This window comes from Oncorhynchus mykiss, chromosome 17 (assembly GCF_057628025.1).
Source record: "Oncorhynchus mykiss isolate SJ-2025 chromosome 17, ASM5762802v1, whole genome shotgun sequence".
Lineage (NCBI taxonomy): Eukaryota > Metazoa > Chordata > Actinopteri > Salmoniformes > Salmonidae > Oncorhynchus > Oncorhynchus mykiss.
In genome coordinates, this window is record NC_143038.1 from 54,807,652 (window position 1) to 54,826,840 (window position 19,189).

Here is a 19,189-nt window from a genome sequence, read left to right on the forward strand (position 1 = left end):
TGAAGGCTATAGTGCACTGCCAAGGGATGACCTCCTAATAACAACAGTGTTATATATGTGTGATATGCCAGTACAGCAGAGAGATGGGTCTGAAAAACACAATCTTTAAATCTTTAAAATCTTTAAAACCACAATCTTTAAAACCATAAGCACATTTTTCCCTCTGTGGCCTGATTGTCTGTTATTGTAACAGACTCCCAACAAGTTTGCCAGATATTCACTGACCTACTGTAACCAACAAGTTTCTGTGTTAAACACTCTGTAAAAGAGGGTTCTGTAAAAGAGGAGGTCAATTTTTTGCTTCAATGTCTTTTTAATCTTATTTTCCTCTCTGGCCCGATAAAGACTTATTCGTCATAATATCCACAGAAAGAGAGAGACTGAGAGGAAGGGAGGGGGAGCGAAATCCCTATTTTTATGTAAAGCAGAGCAGCAAAGCCCAGTGTTACCCTGTCAGATTACAGATGAGTGGTTCTCACAAAAAGGCCATCAGATTATCTGACACTATTTAGGATTGCTGTCATACCACCAGCAATGAGAGGCTATGTCATTGGGGGCTTGTAAATCATAATTTTTCTTACCAATACCATTCTGCAGTTCAGTATGTAGGTTATGTTTTGGTCTGAATTGTATCAAGCAATATCCAGAGCAACTGAGTGATGAGCACTCTCACAAAGTTAAAACAGTGCCAGAGGTCTAGATTTGAAACGCAGAAAAATAAACGCTGTACACAGGATATTGAACCATCTCAAATCATGTCAGCACTAAATTCTGGCTCATCTCCAAAGCAATATATTCCTTCTCTAGAATGAGAGATTCTGCAAATGGTTGATGTGATTTGGTGATAAGATTGAACCACCGGTTATGTAGAGCCTCTCTCTCTTGGCACATGGGTCATTTAGCTGGTAAATGCCCTCAGAGAACTTCCCATTTCCACAAAAGCATTGTCAAACTCTATACAGTATCTTAATGTAATAGTGAGATATTTTATGTAAAAACACACATTAAAAGGGACATTTTTGGACTTAATGATAAATTAATGAAACAGAATATACCAATTGATTCTTGAAGAATATAAGTTATAAATGCCTCATGAACTTAGTTCAACTGTCGTACCCCATCAGAACCCAAAACATAAGCTTGATTTACTCTGTTTGTGTAAACAAAGTAAATGTGAACAAACACTATAGAGCCCCAAAACATGCTTATTAAAACTATAATTGTGGATGGTCAGTCTTTGCATCCATAGCTATGTCTATGAATTTGAAAGTGTTTACATTTCTCCAGTCCCATCCCTCAGCTTTTTTTTACCTAAACAGGGGTGGGGAGTATGCTTTGTAATTGTTTCTACTACTGATTACTGCTTTAAGGAACAGATATTTAAGACCATGTTGCCCTGCAGAATATCGCAGAAACAAAAGGAGATTAAAATGTAAACACATCTGGTTGTTTAAAGGTTGGTTGAAAAGGCAGACATTTTTTAACTTCAAATAGAGCAAAGGAGCGGCTTATCTTTGGGTACTTAAACAAGGCATCGGTCACAGTTAATGTCATTCCATGCATTCCTACAACTGTCTCAGTGCAATACAGTACCAGTCAAAAGTTTGGACACACCTACTCATTCAAGGGTGTTTCTTTATTTTTTAAAACTATTTTCTATATTATAGAATAAAAGTGAAGACATCAAAACCTTGAAATAACACATGTGGAATCATGTAGTAACCAAAAAAGTGTTAAACAAATCAAAATATATTTTATATTTGAGATTCATCAAAGTAGCCACCCATTGCCTTGATGACAGCTTTGCACACTCTTGGCATTCTCTCAACCAGTTTCATACTTCCAGCGCCGACAGAGATGGCCGCCTCGCTTCGCGTTCCTATGAAACTATGCAGTTTTTTGTTTTTTTACGTGTTATTTCTTACATTAGTACCCCAGCTCATCTTAGGTTTCATTACATACAGTCGAGAAGAACTACTGAATATAAGATCAGCATCAACTCACCATCAGTACTACCAAGAATATGTTTTTCGCGACGCGGATCCTGTGTTCTGCCTTACAAACAGGACAACTGAGTGGATTCCATGCAGCGACCCAAAAAAAAAACAACTCCGAAAAAGAGGGAAACGAGGCGGTCTTCTGGTCAGACTCCAGAGACGGGCACATCGTGCACCACTCCCTAGCATTCTTCTTGCCAATGTCCAGTCTCTTGACAACAAGGTTGATGAAATCCGAGCAAGGGTAGCATTCCAGAGGGACATCAGAGACTGTAACGTTCTTTGCTTCACGGAAACGTGGCTCACTGGAGAGACTCTATCCGAAGCGGTGCAGCCAACGGGTTTCTCCACACATCGCGCAGACAGAAACAAACAACTTTCTGGTAAGAAGAGGGGCGGGGGCGTATGCCTTATGACTAACGTGACATGGTGTGATGAAAGAAACATACAGGAACTCAAATCCTTCTGTTCACCTGATTTAGAATTCCTCACAATCAAATGTAGACCGCATTATCTACCAAGAGAATTCTCTTCGATTATAATCACAGCCGTATATATCCCCCCCCAAGCAGACACATCGATGGCTCTGAACGAACTTTATTTAACTCTTTGCAAACTAGAAACCATTCATCCGGAGGCTGCATTCATTGTAGCTGGGGATTTTAACAAGGCTAATCTGAAAACAAGACTCCCTAAATTTTATCAGCATATCGATTGCGCAACCAGGGGTGGAAAGACCTTGGATCATTGTTACTCTAACTTCCGCGACGCATATAAGGCCCTGCCCCGCCCCCCTTTCGGAAAAGCTGACCACGACTCCATTTTGTTGATCCCTGCCTACAGACAGAAACTAAAACAAGAGGCTCCCACGCTGAGGTCTGTCCAACGCTGGTCCGACCAAGCTGACTCCACACTCCAAGACTGCTTCCACCACGTGGACTGGGACATGTTTCGTATTGCGTCAGACAACAACATTGACGAATACGCTGATTCGGTGTGTGAGTTCATTAGAACGTGCGTTGAAGATGTCGTTCCCATAGCAACGATTAAAACATTCCCTAACCAGAAACCGTGGATTGATGGCAGCATTCGCGTGAAACTGAAAGGGCGAACCACTGCTTTTAATCAGGGGAAGGTGTCTGGTAACATGACCGAATACAAACAGTGCAGCTATTCCCTCCGCAAGGCTATCAAACAAGCTAAGCGTCAGTACAGAGACAAAGTAGAATCTCAATTCAACGGCTCAGACACAAGAGGCATGTGGCAGGGTCTACAGTCAATCACGGACTACAGGAAGAAATCCAGCCCAGTCACGGACCAGGATGTCCTGCTCCCAGGCAGACTAAATAACTTTTTTGCCCGCTTTGAGGACAATACAGTGCCACTGACACGGCCTGCAATGAAAACATGCAGTCTCTCCTTCACTGCAGCCGAGGTGAGTAAGACATTTAAACGTGTTAACCCTCGCAAGGCTGCAGGCCCAGACGGCATCCCCAGCCGCGCCCTCAGAGCATGCGCAGACCAGCTGGCCGGTGTGTTTACGGACATATTCAATCAATCCCTATACCAGTCTGCTGTTCCCACATGCTTCAAGAGGGCCACCATTGTTCCTGTTCCCAAGAAAGCTAAGGTAACTGAGCTAAACGACTACCGCCCCGTAGCACTCACTTCCGTCATCATGAAGTGCTTTGAGAGACTAGTCAAGGACCATATCACCTCCACCCTACCTGACACCCTAGACCCACTCCAATTTGCTTACCGCCCAAATAGGTCCACAGACGATGCAATCTCAACCACACTGCACACCGCCCTAACCCATCTGGACAAGAGGAATACCTATGTGAGAATGCTGTTCATTGACTACAGCTCGGCATTTAACACCATAGTACCCTCCAAGCTCGTCATCAAGCTCAAGACCCTGGGTCTCGACCCCGCCCTGTGCAACTGGGTACTGGACTTCCTGACGGGCCGCCCCCAGGTGGTGAGGGTAGGCAACAACATCTCCTCCCCGCTGATCCTCAACACTGGGGCCCCACAAGGGTGCGTTCTGAGCCCTCTCCTGTACTCCCTGTTCACCCACGACTGCGTGGCCACGCACGCCTCCAACTCAATCATCAAGTTTGCGGACGACACAACAGTGGTAGGCTTGATTACCAACAACGACGAGACGGCCTACAGGGAGGAGGTGAGGGCCCTCGGAGTGTGGTGTCAGGAAAATAACCTCACACTCAACGTCAACAAAACTAAGGAGATGATTGTGGACTTCAGGAAACAGCAGAGGGAACACCCCCCTATCCACATCGATGGAACAGTAGTGGAGAGGGTAGCAAGTTTTAAGTTCCTCGGCATACACATCACAGACAAACTGAATTGGTCCACTCACACAGACAGCATTGTGAAGAAGGCGCAGCAGCGCCTCTTCAACCTCAGGAGGCTGAAGAAATTTGGCTTGTCACCAAAAGCACTCACAAACTTCTACAGATGCACAATCGAGAGCATCCTGGCGGGCTGTATCACCGCCTGGTACGGCAACTGCTCCGCCCTCAACCGTAAGGCTCTCCAGAGGGTGGTGAGGTCTGCACAACGCATCACCGGGGGCAAACTACCTGCCCTCCAGGACACCTACACCACCCGATGTCACAGGAAGGCCATAAAGATCATCAAGGACATCAACCACCCGAGCCACTGCCTGTTCACCCTGCTATCATCCAGAAGGCGAGGTCAGTACAGGTGCATCAAAGCTGGGACCGAGAGACTGAAAAACAGCTTCTATCTCAAGGCCATCAGACTGTTAAACAGCCACCACTAACATTGAGTGGCTGCTGCCAACACACTGACACTGACTCAACTCCAGCCACTTTAATAATGGGAATTGATGGGAAATGATGTAAATATATCACTAGCCACTTTAAACAATGCTACCTTATATAATGTTACTTACCCTACATTATTCATCTCATATGCATACGTATATACTGTACTCTATATCATCGACTGTATCCTTATGTAATACATGTATCACTAGCCACTTTAAACTATGCCACTTTGTTTACATACTCATCTCATTTGTACATACTGTACTCGATACCATCTACTGTATCTTGCCTATGCTGCTCTGTACCATCACTCATTCATATATCCTTATGTACATATTCTTTATCCCCTTACACTGTGTACAAGACAGTAGTTTTGGAATTGTTAGTCAGATTACTTGTTGGTTATTACTGCATTGTCGGAACTAGAAGCACAAGCATTTCGCTACACTCGCATTAACATCTGCTAACCATGTGTATGTGACAAATAAAATTTGATTTTGATTTGATTTGATGAGGTATTCACCTGGAATGCATTTCAATTAACAGGTGTGCCATGTTAAAAGTTAATTTGTGGAATTTCTTTCCTTCTTAATGCATTTGAGCCAATCAGTTGTGTTGTGACAAGGTAGGGGGGTATACAGAATGTAGCCATATTTGGTAAAATACCAAGTCCATATTATTACTTTAAGAGATGGTCAGTCAATGCAGAAAATTTCAAGAATTTCGAACGTTTCTTCAAATGCAGTGTCAAAACCATCAAGCGCTATGATGAAATTGACTCTCATGAGGACCACCACAGGAATCGAAGACCCAGAGTTACCTCTGCTGCAGAGGATAGGTTCATTATTTTATTTATTTTTATTTAACCTTTATTTAACTAGGCAAGTCAGTTAAGAACAAATTCTTATTTTACAAAGACGGCCTACCCCGGCCAAACCTTCCCCATACCAGGACGACACTGGGCCAATTGTGCGCCGCCCTATGGGACTCCTTTTCACGACCCGTTGTGATACAGCCCAGGAACGAACTAGGGTCTGTAGTGATGCCTCAGACCGCTGCACCATTTGGGAGCCTCATTAGAGTTACCAGCCTCAGATTGCAGCCCAAATAAATGCTTCACACAGTTCAACTAACAGACACATCTCAACATCAACTGTTCAGAGGAGACTGTGTGAATCAGGCCTTCATTGTCGAATTGCTGCAAAGAAACCACTACTAAAGGACATCAATAATAAGAAGAGACTTGCTTAGGCTAGGAAACATGAGCAATTGACATTAGACCGGTGGAAATCTGTCCTTTGGTCTGATTACTCCAAATTTTAAATTTTTGGTTCCAACCGCTGTGTCTTTGTGAGACACAGAGTTGGTGAACGGATGATCTCTGCATGTGTGGTTCCCACCATAAAGCATGGAGGAGGAGGTGTGATGGTGCTTTGCTGGTGACACTGTCAGTGATTTTTTCAGAATTCAAGGCACACTTAACCAGCATGACTACCACAGCACTCTGCGATACACCATCCCATCTGGTTTACACTTAGTGGGACTATCATTTGTTTTTCAACAGGACAATGACCAACACACCTCCAGGCTGTGTAAGGGCTATTTGACCAAGAAAGAGAGGGATGGAGTGTTGCATCAGATCACCCGGCCCAAAACCCAATTGAGATGGTTTGGGATGAGTTGGACCGCAGAGTGAAAGAAAATCAGCTCAGTGCTCAGCATATATGGGAACGCCTTCAAGACTGTTGGAAAAACATTCCAGGTGAAGCTGGTTGAAAGAATGCCAAGAGTGGGCAAAGCTATCGTCAAGGCAAAGGATAGCTACCTTGAAGAACCTAAAATATAAACTATATTTTGATTAATTTAATACTTTTTTGGTTACTACATGATTCCATGTGTGTTATTTCATAGTTGTAATGTCTTCATTATTATTCTACAATGTAGAAAATATTTTAAAAAATAAGAAAAACCCTAGAATGAGTAGGGGTGTCCAAACTGTTGTATGTCATGTATTTTGATGAAATAATGCTTTGGTACCATAAATGATCATCTCAACAAATAACAGTTTTTTGTTGAGATGGTATTAGGAGTGGTTCCTCTCATTAAGAAATTGAGAGAGAGAGAAGAAGAATGGGGAGGAAAATAGGGAATAGAGGGAAGAGAGAACATGACTTGCTGGTTCTGACTGATTAGTCATGTGGTCCATGTTAAAGCATAGCTGAATAATTCAATGCAACACACAACAGGTGCTCAATTTGCCCACTCAGCCAGCCTTGGTACACTATGACACATTGCCGCCAACTTATTGTATCTAAGGTAGGGGATGAAGTCATCTAATGGTGGAATCTTAATGAGATTTTTTATATGGCTATCCTTAACTTTTGTGCAAATCATGCACTCATGTTGATGGGAATATTTCTGTGTTTATTAAAACCCTCATTTTCTGTTGCTTTGGGTCCCCAAAAACTCAAACACAAATACAATGCAAAGCAATACACAAAGAGTGAGACGGTGGGCAGATTGTGTCTAAACTGATTGTTTGTGTCAGACTCCGGGCCATATGAGTGCATTGCCTTGCGCTACCTGATCGTTTTCAATCTCCCTCATGTTTCTGATCTGAGTATGTAAAGATGCTTTCCCTGACAACATGCAAGACGGGCTGCTCCACCGGTTCTGTGGCAAGCTTCCAACTCTGACAGTGGGACAGCTGCACCAAACAGCTTACAGAAGAATGTCAGAGAATGAGAGTGGCCTGACATGCAAAATGTATACATTTAATGATTCAAGTATTGTTCCATTAAATCATAATGGTAGAATGGTAATTGTTTCATTCTATAGAATGTGAAATGTATAGGCTTACTGTATGGAAGTGAAGCTGTTTTGGCCTACAGGAAAAGGTGGGCCGAACAGACCCCTATTAACAGCGATGGGGCTGTAGTGGAGCGGGATCGAGAGTTAAGTTCCTTAATGTCCTCATCACCAGCGAACTATCATGGTCCAAACACACCAAGACAGTTGTGAAGAAGACACGACAACACCTTTTCCCCCTCAGGAGACTGGCATTCGAGAGCATCCTGACCGGTTGCGTCACCACCTGGTATGGCAACTGCTTGGCATCTGACCGTAAGGCACAACAGAAGCTAGTCTCTACTACACAGTACATCACTGCGGCCAAGCTTTCTGCCATCCAGGACCTATATACTTGGCGGTGTCAACAGAAGGCCCCAAAAAATTGTCAAAGTCTCCAGTGCCCAAGTCATAGACTGTTCTAGGACCAAACAGCTTCCCCCACACCATAAGACTGCATTATCAAATGGTGATATTATCGATGCATAGTCACTCTACATCTACCTACTGTAATGAATACTCAGGGAGAAAAAGGTGTAGATTCACGCGCAGAGCGCGCCATCTGTTTATTTCGCCTTCGCAGAAGGCAGGATTCGTGGTCACAGCCAGGCAATGGTCATACACTGGCGGGTAGCCTAGTTGTTAGAGTAGTAACCAAAAGTTTGCAAGATGAAATCCCCGTGCTGACAAGGTAAAAGTCTGTCATTCTGAACAAGGGAGTTAACCCACTGTTCCTAGGCCGTCATTGAAAATAAGAGTTTGTTCTTAACTGACTTGCCTAGTTAAATAAAGATAAAAATAAATAAATACACAGGTAGGAAAACAGACAGGTGAATCAAAACTAGGACTGAAGGCTTTAACTGGTTCTCACAAACGAGCTAGGAAAAGGCTTAGTAGAGTCAAAACGAACAATACCTCACAAAGGCACAAACAGAATTAACTGAACTAAAAAAAGGAGCTGATGAGACCAGGTGAGTAACTAACACAGGTGAAATCAACGAACAAAAATGAAAGACAGGGCTACGTTCAAGAACACAACAAAACAGAACACAAGGTTGACTAAGAAAATAAATACAGAACCTTACACCTACATGTACAAATGACCTTGACTAACCTGTACCTCTCCACATTGACTCGGTACCGGTACCGGTACCCCCTGTATATAGCCTCCTTATTTTATTGTGTTATTTTTTTTTTAACTTTAGTTTATTTATTAAATATAACTCTTTCTTGAATTGCATTGTTGGTTAAGGGCTTGTAACCGCATTTCACAGTAAGGTACCTGTTGTATTTGGAGCATGTGACAAATTTGATATGATTTTGATGTCAGAGACATGCTTAATGTAGCTACACTCATAGAAAAAAGGTGTTATCAGGAATGTAAGAGGCTGTCTCCATAGGAGAACCTTTCAAATGATACTTGTTGGTTTCACGTAGAACCCTTTTGGGTCCAGGTAGAAACATTTTCTTCCAGGTATGTAAAACCATTTTCACATAGGGTGGCAATTCAGCAGCCTGATGGTCTGATGGTAGAAACTGTTGGCCAGTTTTCCAGTTTTTGCCATTATTCTCCTGTACTGCCCACGTCTGAGTGATTAAAGCAGGAAGAACAGGGCATGGTTTTGGTGGCTGGGGTCCCTGATGATTTTCTTGGCCTTCCTGCGATGCCTGGTGTTGTAGGTGTCCTGTAGGGCAGGTAGTGTTCACCCAATGGTGCGTTCAGCTGCATGTATCACCCTCTGAAGAGCCTTCAGGTCCGCGGCGGTGGAGTTGCTGTACCAGGCTGTGATGCAGCCCAACAGTATGCTCGTGATGGTGCTCCTGTAGAACACTGTGAGGGCCCTCGGGGACGGGCCAAATTTCTTCAGCATCCTGAGGTTGAAGAGTTGTTGTTGTGCCTTCTTCACCACGGTGTTGGTTTGATTAGGCCATTTAAACTTCTCTGAGATTTGTACTCAGAGGAATTTGAAGTTATTGATCGTCTCCACGGTGGCCCCGTTGATGAGGATGGGGGCGTGTCCAGCCTGGTTCCTCCTAAAGTCCACATTCAGCCCTTTGTTTTGCTAACATTGAGGGAGAGGTTGTTTACCTGGCACCACGCCTGTCGTGGGTATACAGGAAATACAGGAAGGGACTGAGTACAAAGCCCCCGTGTTGGGAATCAGTGTTGCGGAAGTAATGTTGCCTAACTTCACCACCTAGAGGCGGGCCGTCAGGAAGTACAGGAGTCAGTTGCATAGGGAGGAGTTCAGACCCAGGGCTGTGAGCTTTGTAATGAGCTTATAGGGCACTATGGTAATGAAGATGAGCTGTCGATGAACAGCATCCTCACATGTGCATTCCTTTTGTCCAGGTGGGTAAGGGCAGTGTGCAGAGCAATGGTGATTGCTTTGTCTGTGGATCTGTCAGGGCGGTAGGCAAATTGGAGAGGGTCAAGTGTGTCAGGTAGGGAGGAGGTGATATTGTCTTTGACTAGCTTCGGGAAGCACATCACGATGGAAGTGAGTGCTACTGGTCGGTAGTCATTCAATTCAGTTACTTTCCCTTTCTTGGGCACGGGGATGATGGTAAATATCTTGAAGCAGGTGAGTATAGCGTCCTGAGCTAGGAACAGATGTGAAAATGTCAGAGAACACAACAGCCAGCTGGTCTGAACATGGTCTGAGGGCACGGCTTGGTATCCTGTCCTGAATCGTAAGTAAAAGGTGTTTAGGTCCTCCGGTAGGGTGGCATTGGTGATCGTGATGTGTCTGTCTTTCTTTCCTGCCAAATACATCTTGTGTCCAACCCACTGATTTGCTCCTCCACTTTGTCCCTATACTTGTGTTTTGCCATCTTGATCGATCTGCGTAAGTCGTATTTGTACTGTTTGATCAAACTATTGTCCCCGGTCACCTTACCCTGTTTATAAGCAGCATCTCTCTCTTTCAGTTTCCCTACAAGGCTGGTATCAATCCACATTTTTTTTCTTCTGGAACTCTTTGAAAGGCACTATCAGTATCACGTCATCTATGCATTTTTTTATGAATAGGGTGACTGAGTCGGCGTATTCATTGATGTTATCTCCAGAGGCGACCCGGAACATATTCCAGTCCGTGTAATCAAAACAGTCTCGGAAAGTGAAATCTGATTGGTTGGACTAATGCTGTACAGACCTGACCATCGTAACTTCCCTCTTGAGTTTTGTTTGTAAGTTGAGAGAAGCAAGATGGAGTCGTGGTCAGATTTGCTGAAAGGAGGACGGGGGAGGGCCTTATGTACACAGCCATGACGATAATCCCATGTGTTGTTGGTCATAAAGCAGAACCCACCACCTTTTCCTCTTGCCAGAGAGTCTGCATCCTATCCGCTCGAAAAACTGGTTATATATAATCCGTTTGGATGTCGGAAGACAGCCAAGTCTCAGAAAAACATAGTATGTTGCAGGATCTGATGTCCCTCTGGAAGGAGATCCTCACTCTGAGTTTGTCAAGTTTGTTCTTTAATAATTGAACATTGGAGAGTGCTATGCTCAGGTAATGGAGGACGGGTCACCCGGCGTCTTAATCTCAGTAAGACCCTGCTATGTCTGCCAAGTAGCCTGGCACCTCGCAGAAGAAGCTAGTCAAAAAAAATTCAGTCTCAGGGAATTTGGGGAGGTCGGAAGGACAGTGAGTACCCAGTGATTCCTACCTGGGTGTATGTAGTAATGCATGAAATAAACTGATCAAGAAAACACCAGAAAACACAAAAGAAAAGTAGAAACCTGTAATGTTTTATCAGAGCTCGAAGCGAGGTGTCCTCTGTCTACGCCATCTTAACCAGATAAGACTGCTAAATAGTTAGTCCAGGTAGCTATTTGTTTAACTATTTAACTCTCAGCATTGACCCTTTTTTCACTAACTTTTTGGACTCATCACATGCGCTGCTGCTACTGTTTATTTTCTCTCACTATATTCCTAGTTATATGTACATATCTACCTTAATTACCATGTATCCCTGCACATCAACTTGGTACTGGAACCCCTTGTACAGTGGGGAGAACATGTATTTGATGCACTGCCGATTTTGCAGGTTTTCCTACAAAGCATGTAGAGGTCTGTAATTTTTTATCATAGGTACACTTCAACTGTGAGAGACGGAATCTAAAACAAAAATCCAGAAAATCACATTGTATGATTTTTAAGTAATTAATTTGCATTTTATTGCATGACATAAGTATTTGATCACCTACCAACCAGTAAGAATTCCGGCTCTCACAGACCTGTTAGTTTTTCTTTAAGAAGCCCTCCTGTTCTCCACTCATTACCTGTATTAACTGCACTTGTTTGAACTCGTTACCTGTATAAAAGACACCTGTCCACACACTCAATCAAACAGACTCCAACCTCTCCACAATGGCCAAGACCAGGGAGCTGTGTAATGACATCAGGGTTACATTTTAGACCTGCACAAGGCTGGGATGGGCTACAGAACAACAAGCAGCTTGGTGAGAAGGCAACAACTGTTGGCGCAATTATTAGAAAATGGAAGAAGTTCAAGATGACGGTCAATCACCCTCGGTCTGGGGCACGATGCAAGATCTCACCTCATGGGGCATCAATGATCATGAGGAAGGTGAGGGATCAGCCCAGAACTACACGGCAGGACCTGGTCAATGACCTGAAGAGAGCTGGTACCACAGTCTCAAAGAAAACCATTAGTAACACACTACTCTGTCATGGATTAAAATCCTGCAGCGCACGCAAGGTCCCCCTGCTCAAGCCAGCGCATGTTCAGGCCCGTCTGAAGTTTGCCAATGACCATCTGGATGATCCAGAGGAGGAATGGGAGAAGGTCATGTGGTCTGATGAGACAAAAATATAGCTTTTTGGTCTAAACTCCACTCGCCGTGTTTGGAGGAAGAAGAAGGATGAGTACAACCCCAAGAACACCATCCCAACTGTGAAGCATGGAGGTGGAAACATCATTCTTTGGGGATGCTTTTCTGCAAAGGGGACAGGACGACTGCACCGTATTGAGGGGAGGATGGATGGGGCCGTGTATCGCGAGATCTTGGCCAACAACCTCCTTTCCTCAGTAAGAGCATTGAAGATGGGTCGTGGCTGGGTCTTCCAGCATGACAACGACCCGAAACACACAGCCAGGGCAATTAAGGAGTGGCTCCATAAGAAGTATCTCAAGGTACTGGAGTGGCCTAGCCAGTCTTCAGACCTCAACCCAATAGAAAATCTTTGGAGGGAGCTGAAAGTCCGTATTGCCCAGTGACAGCCCCGAAACCTGAAGGATCTGGAGAAGGTCTGTATGGAGGAGTGGGCCAAAAGCCCTGCTGCAGTGTGTGCAAACCTGGTCAAGAACTACAGGAAGCGTATGATCTCTGTAATTGCAAACACAGGTTTCTGTACCAAATATTAAGTTCTGCTTTTCTGATGTATCAAATACTTATGTCATGCAATAAAATGCAAATTAATTACTTAAAAATCATACAATGTGATTTTCTGGATTTCTGGATTCCGTCTCTTGCAGTTGAAGTGTACCTATGATAAAAATTACAGACCTCTACATGCTTTGTAAGTAGGAAAACCTGCAAAATCGGCAGTGTATCAAATACTTGTTCTCCCCACTGTATATAGATAGGCAAGTTATCATGACTTATTGTGTACATATTATTGCTTTTATTATGACGCATTTTACTAACCTATTATTTCTCTATTTTTCTTTCTCTCTGCATTGTTGGGAAGGGCTCGTAAGTAAGCATTTCACTGTTAGTCCACACCTGTTGTCTACAAAGCATCTCTCTCTCTCTCTCTCTCTCTCTCTCTCCCTCTCTCTCGAAATAACCCACGGGGGCCACACTGGTTGAATCAACGTTGTTTCCACATACTTTCAATGAAATTACATTGAACTAATTATGGAATAGACGTTGATTTGGTGTCTGTGCCAAGTCGGACCTGATGCACAGTGGATTTGAAAAGGAAACCATTGTTTGACTCTGTCCAGGTGCTCTTTTGTTTGCTTGACCTTGCTGGTTGGAGCGGCATGACGACTGCCAAGGTACACAATGAGGGGAGACGCAGTGACCTTGGTGCATTCTTTAGCCTACCAAGCATGACCTCACCCCCCCAGACCCCCACCACAACCCTGTTCTGATTCGTCTACAATTCACAGCAGTGTGCCAGCATTTTCTTGTTTGTTTGGATCATCTGATTTTGGAGAGGCATGGGGGTGGGGGAAACACAACTTATTGTAAGTGTTGGCTATTCTGTTGATTGCTGGGGCACATAACTCATTGTACATTCACTCTGTGTTTGTTGCTAGTATTTGCTTAGATCTGCAACACTTCAAATGTTAAGTAAAAGTATACTGCTGTTTCTACTGAAATGGCCTTTTCCTCCATTCTAAATTTCTCTCTCTCTCTCCTGTTCAATGTTCAGTCAAGCAGAGAAGGCACACATACTGCTCCTCCACCTCCCCCTTGACCGCATGAGGAAAGCAGCAGAGTCTGGACACGTTCCAAAACACACCAAACAGAGTGGTCCCAATATTTCTTTATATGGCAGTAATGGCCGTTTCCTATGAGTCAGACCGTGGGGCCTTGGATGGGGGTTTAAAGTGATCCCCGTTTGAAATCCCAGCACTAATATGATCCATCTAAAAGACAACATGACTAAAATCATTCTGTTTTCATAATCCTACACCACCCCTCCAGTAATATACCAGCCAGCGAGGGAATTGTGAGTATGGGCCTCTGGCATGGGCAGTGGAAGTCCTTAGATCATAGAGAGTGAGTGTGAGTGGGCTGTGCGGAGGGAGGAGGAGGGGGACACTAATGAAACACATTTGCCCTGTTATATGGAAACCTGAGCTTGCATTATTCCAGTCTGGCACATGCTAGACTTCCCAATGTATAAATCTCAGTCCAGGACAGGCAGCATATGGTCCTTTCTCTCTCGGCCAGGTGCAGGTTGTTCTCCTCTCTTTTTCTCAGAGCCCACTCTGCATTGGTGAGAATGGATTCCTTCAGTCATGGAGGAGAACAAAGGGCATTGCTGCAACGCTGGTGAAACCAATACAGTGCTACATCTGCTCGGTACTCCATTCTAAAGCCCAATAGATTTATAGCAATCAAGGGGCTAGTGGGCTTAATGTGGTGGAGACTGATAATGACCTGTGAATTACAATATCATACTAGGTGTATACAATGTGTGTAATGGTGAAAGCAGTCATGCCTCAAAAGGCACACCCAAAGGGGAGGGGAGGAGAGAAAAAAATGAAGATGTTTTATGATTACATACACCAGATATAGGTGCAGTGAAATGTGTTGTTTTACAAGGTCAACCATAGTAGTACAGCTCCCTTGGAGCAAACTAGGGTTAAGTGCTTTTCCCATCTGAACAACCGACAGATTTTCACCTTTCTGGCTGGTATTCAAATCAGAAACCTTTTGGTTGCTGGCCCTATGCTCTTACCGCTAGGCTGCCTGCTTCTACCTGAGAGGAGAAGAGAGGAGAGGAGAGGAAGAAGAAAGGAGAAAGGAGAGATCAGGCGTGAACCCAGATGCTCTCTAAAACAACTAATCTGACTGAACATTTTGGCATTCCAGACTGCAATGCTGCACAGAGGCTGTCATTGTGTTCTGGAATGTGGACTGATTAGAGGAAGATCTGGTTGCCATGGAAAGGGAATGCTTGCCATGCGCTCTCTGTCTGGGCAGTTGTTGTGTGGCCTTTTTGTTGTTGTTGTTGTTGTAGTAGTTTCACTAAAGCATGTAGAACTAATCATAGAAGGGGTTCCTTAATTTGGCCAGGCCATCATTGTAATTAATAATTTGTTCTTAATTGACTCGCCTGGATAAATAAAGGTATACAAATAAATATATATTATGTCGGAATCCAAGTAGCAGTAAAGATAGCCCGGTGTTAATTCTCATTTCCATTTTGAGAAATGGAGCGTATTTCATTTCTATTCTTCAGTTCATAATACAGCAAACCAGTCTCCAAGGCAGGTCCAATTTCTGGAGTAGTGTTGAATGAGGCCTCTGGCTGTGCTCCAGGAGGGCCAGAGTGAGGGTCTCTCAGTAGGCAGGGTGAAGGCCACAGCCCAGGGATGGCCTGTCTGTTTGTATTTATATTTATTAAGGGTCCGCATTAGTTCCTGCCAAGGCAGCAGCTACTCTTCCTGGGGTCCAGGAAAAAATTAAGGCACTAATATACATTATAATACAATTTTTAAACATTAAAATACATTTTACAACCAATTTCACAATACATTAAATGTGTGCCCTCCGGCCACTACTCAAATTACTGTTACTGGATAGAGTTTCACATAGGACCTAGTGTAGTGAGCGGAGGCCCTAAGCAAGAGGGTGAGTCAAGATGTGAACAATAATTCAAAACAGTCCTCAAAAAAAGGCCTTCAAATTATTTGACTTTTAGAACGTATCATACTGTATATCCACCACGGATTCTATTTGTAAAATGTGCAGGAGCATGACTGGTGGCGACTATACATCAGACCCCTACTCTTCATGCAGTGTGCACTACAGTATATGTATAATGTAAACATTCTCGACTACACTCCCCCGGCATATCTGTTTTAATGATGTTCAAATACAGATTGCTGATGCGAATAGTGACTAAGGGTGACATTTTGACAGCAATTGTGCTAAAATGCCCACTTCTTCATAGTACAGGGAGTACTCCCTTCATCATGATAGAATGGCTACAGGCTCTACCTTTGGACAAGATTTAGTTGCTCTTGAAACTTGCTTTATACAGTATGTAAACTCAGCAAAAAAAGCCATACTGCTCGTGCTGTGCGTGATTTCCTGCAAGACAGGAATGTCAGTGTTCTGCCATGGCCAGCAAAGATACAGTATGTGTCTGGTTAGACTGTAGACTGTAAACTGTAAACTCTCCTTCCAGACTCATATTAAGCATCTCCAATCCAAATGTAAATCTAGAATCGGCTTCCTATTTCGCAACAAAGCCTCCTTCACTCATGCTGCCAAACATACCCTCGTAAAACTGAACATCCTACTGATCCTCGATTTTGGCGACGTCATTTACAAAATAGCTTCCAACACTCTACTCAACAAACTGGATGCAGTCTATCACAGTGCCATCCGTTTTGTCACCAAAGCCCCATATACTACCCACCACTGCGACCTGTATGCTCTCGTTGGCTGGCACTCGCTTCATACTCGTCGCCAAACCCACTGGCTCCAGGTCATCTACAAGTCTTTGCTAGGTAAAGCCCCACCTTATCTCAGCTTATCTCTTATCTCAGCTCACTGGTCACCATAGCAGCACCCACCCGTAGCATGCGCTCCATATTTCACGGGTCACCCTCAAAGCCAATTCCTCCTTTGGCTGCATTTCCTTCCAGTTCTTTATTGCCTTACTTCCCTTATCTTACCTAATTTGCACACACTGTATATATACTTTTTCTACTGTATTATTGACTCTGTTTGTTTTACTCCATGTGCGGTGTTGTTGTATGTGTTGAACTGATTTTCTTGATCTTGGCCAGGTCGCAGTTGTAAATGAGAACTTGTTCTCAACTGGCCTACCTGGTTAAATAAAGGTGAAATAAAATAAATAAAAATCCACATAATAATTCACATTTCATGTTGCTGTAGGATTATGTTCCTGCTGCAGCAAACGGGCGCAAATTAAGATTGTACATCTGCATACAGTAATGTTATATATCAGGGGTATTCATATGGGGGTCTGCGGAGGTACTGCAGGAGGTCCGCTTTTTAAAATTGTATATATCTTAATGTATTTCTGAATATCATTATCAACAACAGAATTAACTAATTTTAAATGACATACCTACAGAAGAAAAGAGGAGAATATCTTTGTTCTAATGATGTCAACTTTATTTCTCAACTCCTAATACTTTTAATGGAGTGTCTGACATAGGCTTTGAAAAATCACTTGTGAATGGGCTACCAGCAAGTGCCGCTGGCTTCTGGTAAGCTTTTTTGACTTGGACATTACTTTTTGCTAACACATGGCAAACCTTTGTTTAATCAACTAAACAGCTGCTCTTAACCAAAATGTGTTTGATGGTACCTTTCTAGCTAAAAGGCTATGTTAGAGTTTACACTTCCCCTTCCTATTATAATGTGAGGAGGTCAAAACAATGAAAACTATCTACCAAATCTATTCATGTTGAAATGTTGATTACTTATCCTTGCTATTATTATTCACCTGATGATGAGACAAGATGTGAAAAACGTTTTTTTGCTAACGTATGATGGGGTCTCTGGGTCACCGGTTTTCCTGGGAGGGGGTCCCTGGGCAAGAAAAAGTTGAAGACCCCTGCTGTATATCATCAGCCTTGTAAAAAGTTAACTTGGGGCCAGAGATGCTATTGTATGACTTGAGAAATGTCTTGGCATAGTGTCTTGGCATAAAATAGTGTTAATCCACTGTGGCAAAGCTGTGGAGAAATATTTCATGCTGGAGTATTTTTACATTAAAGTTTATGGTGCTCCGACAACCATCCTCACCGGAAAGACGTACATGCACACATACTGTAGTCTACACGCACACACATACACACTCCTGCCATTACACCTTTACATAACTCCAGATACAAAATGATCCAACTCAGTGAGCAGTCAGTAAAGCGTGAACGCCGAATGAGCTATGCCTCTGTGGGTTGGGAAATCTCTGTATTTCTCTGAGGAGTGGCATACTCCATTCTAGTAGGCCTCTGTCACTATGCAGTACCCTGCTGTGCTGACTCTGAGCTATGATGTGTCATGCTGTGCTGGGGTCTTCTGTGTTATGCTGTCTGGCTCACACTGTATTGCCAATGGCACACTTGCTCCGTCTGACTCCGGCATATTCATGGTGTGTGTGTGTGTGTGTGTGTGTGTGTGTGTGTGTGTGTGTGTGTGTGTGTGTGTAGATTGGTTGGAAAGTGGAGAGTAGAGTTGAGAAGCTGAGCCCACTGGGATACTTCTGAGTGATGACTTGGTCAGGGCTTGACACCATGGCAGTATGAAATACTGTTTTACCTCATCCTGCAGGGACACTAAGTTTATGTTTTTATGCCGACAGCTTTCTAATCTTCCCCCCAAACATCACTTTCACTGAGACTCTCTGGGAAGCCATCTAGTCAGGAATTATGTCCGGCAGTCATACAAAGATACAGGAAGACTACACTGTGTGCAGAGATTGAAGTTCTGACTTCAATGCTTTCACGGAATCTTTGAGTATGGAATTATAGATAATTATACATAACTTTTCACAGAAAGTATTTTCTAAACAAAGCACCCCGCCATGATGTCTTTGTCCTCAGTCTTGCATATCGCCACAGCTGAGAACCATTCCACTTAAGTGTTCTCATAAACTGACTTTAACACTGTTCAGCATGATTGTTCGATAACACACAACTTTCTTTCATTCTCTCCTCCTCCCTCTCTCTTTTTCTCCTCCCCTCTCTTTCCTCAGCTGTCATTAGCCACTCTCAGAGTGCCTCTTTACACTTTTACCGTCTCCCTCTCCTTCTTTCCCTCTCCCTCTCTCACTCCAT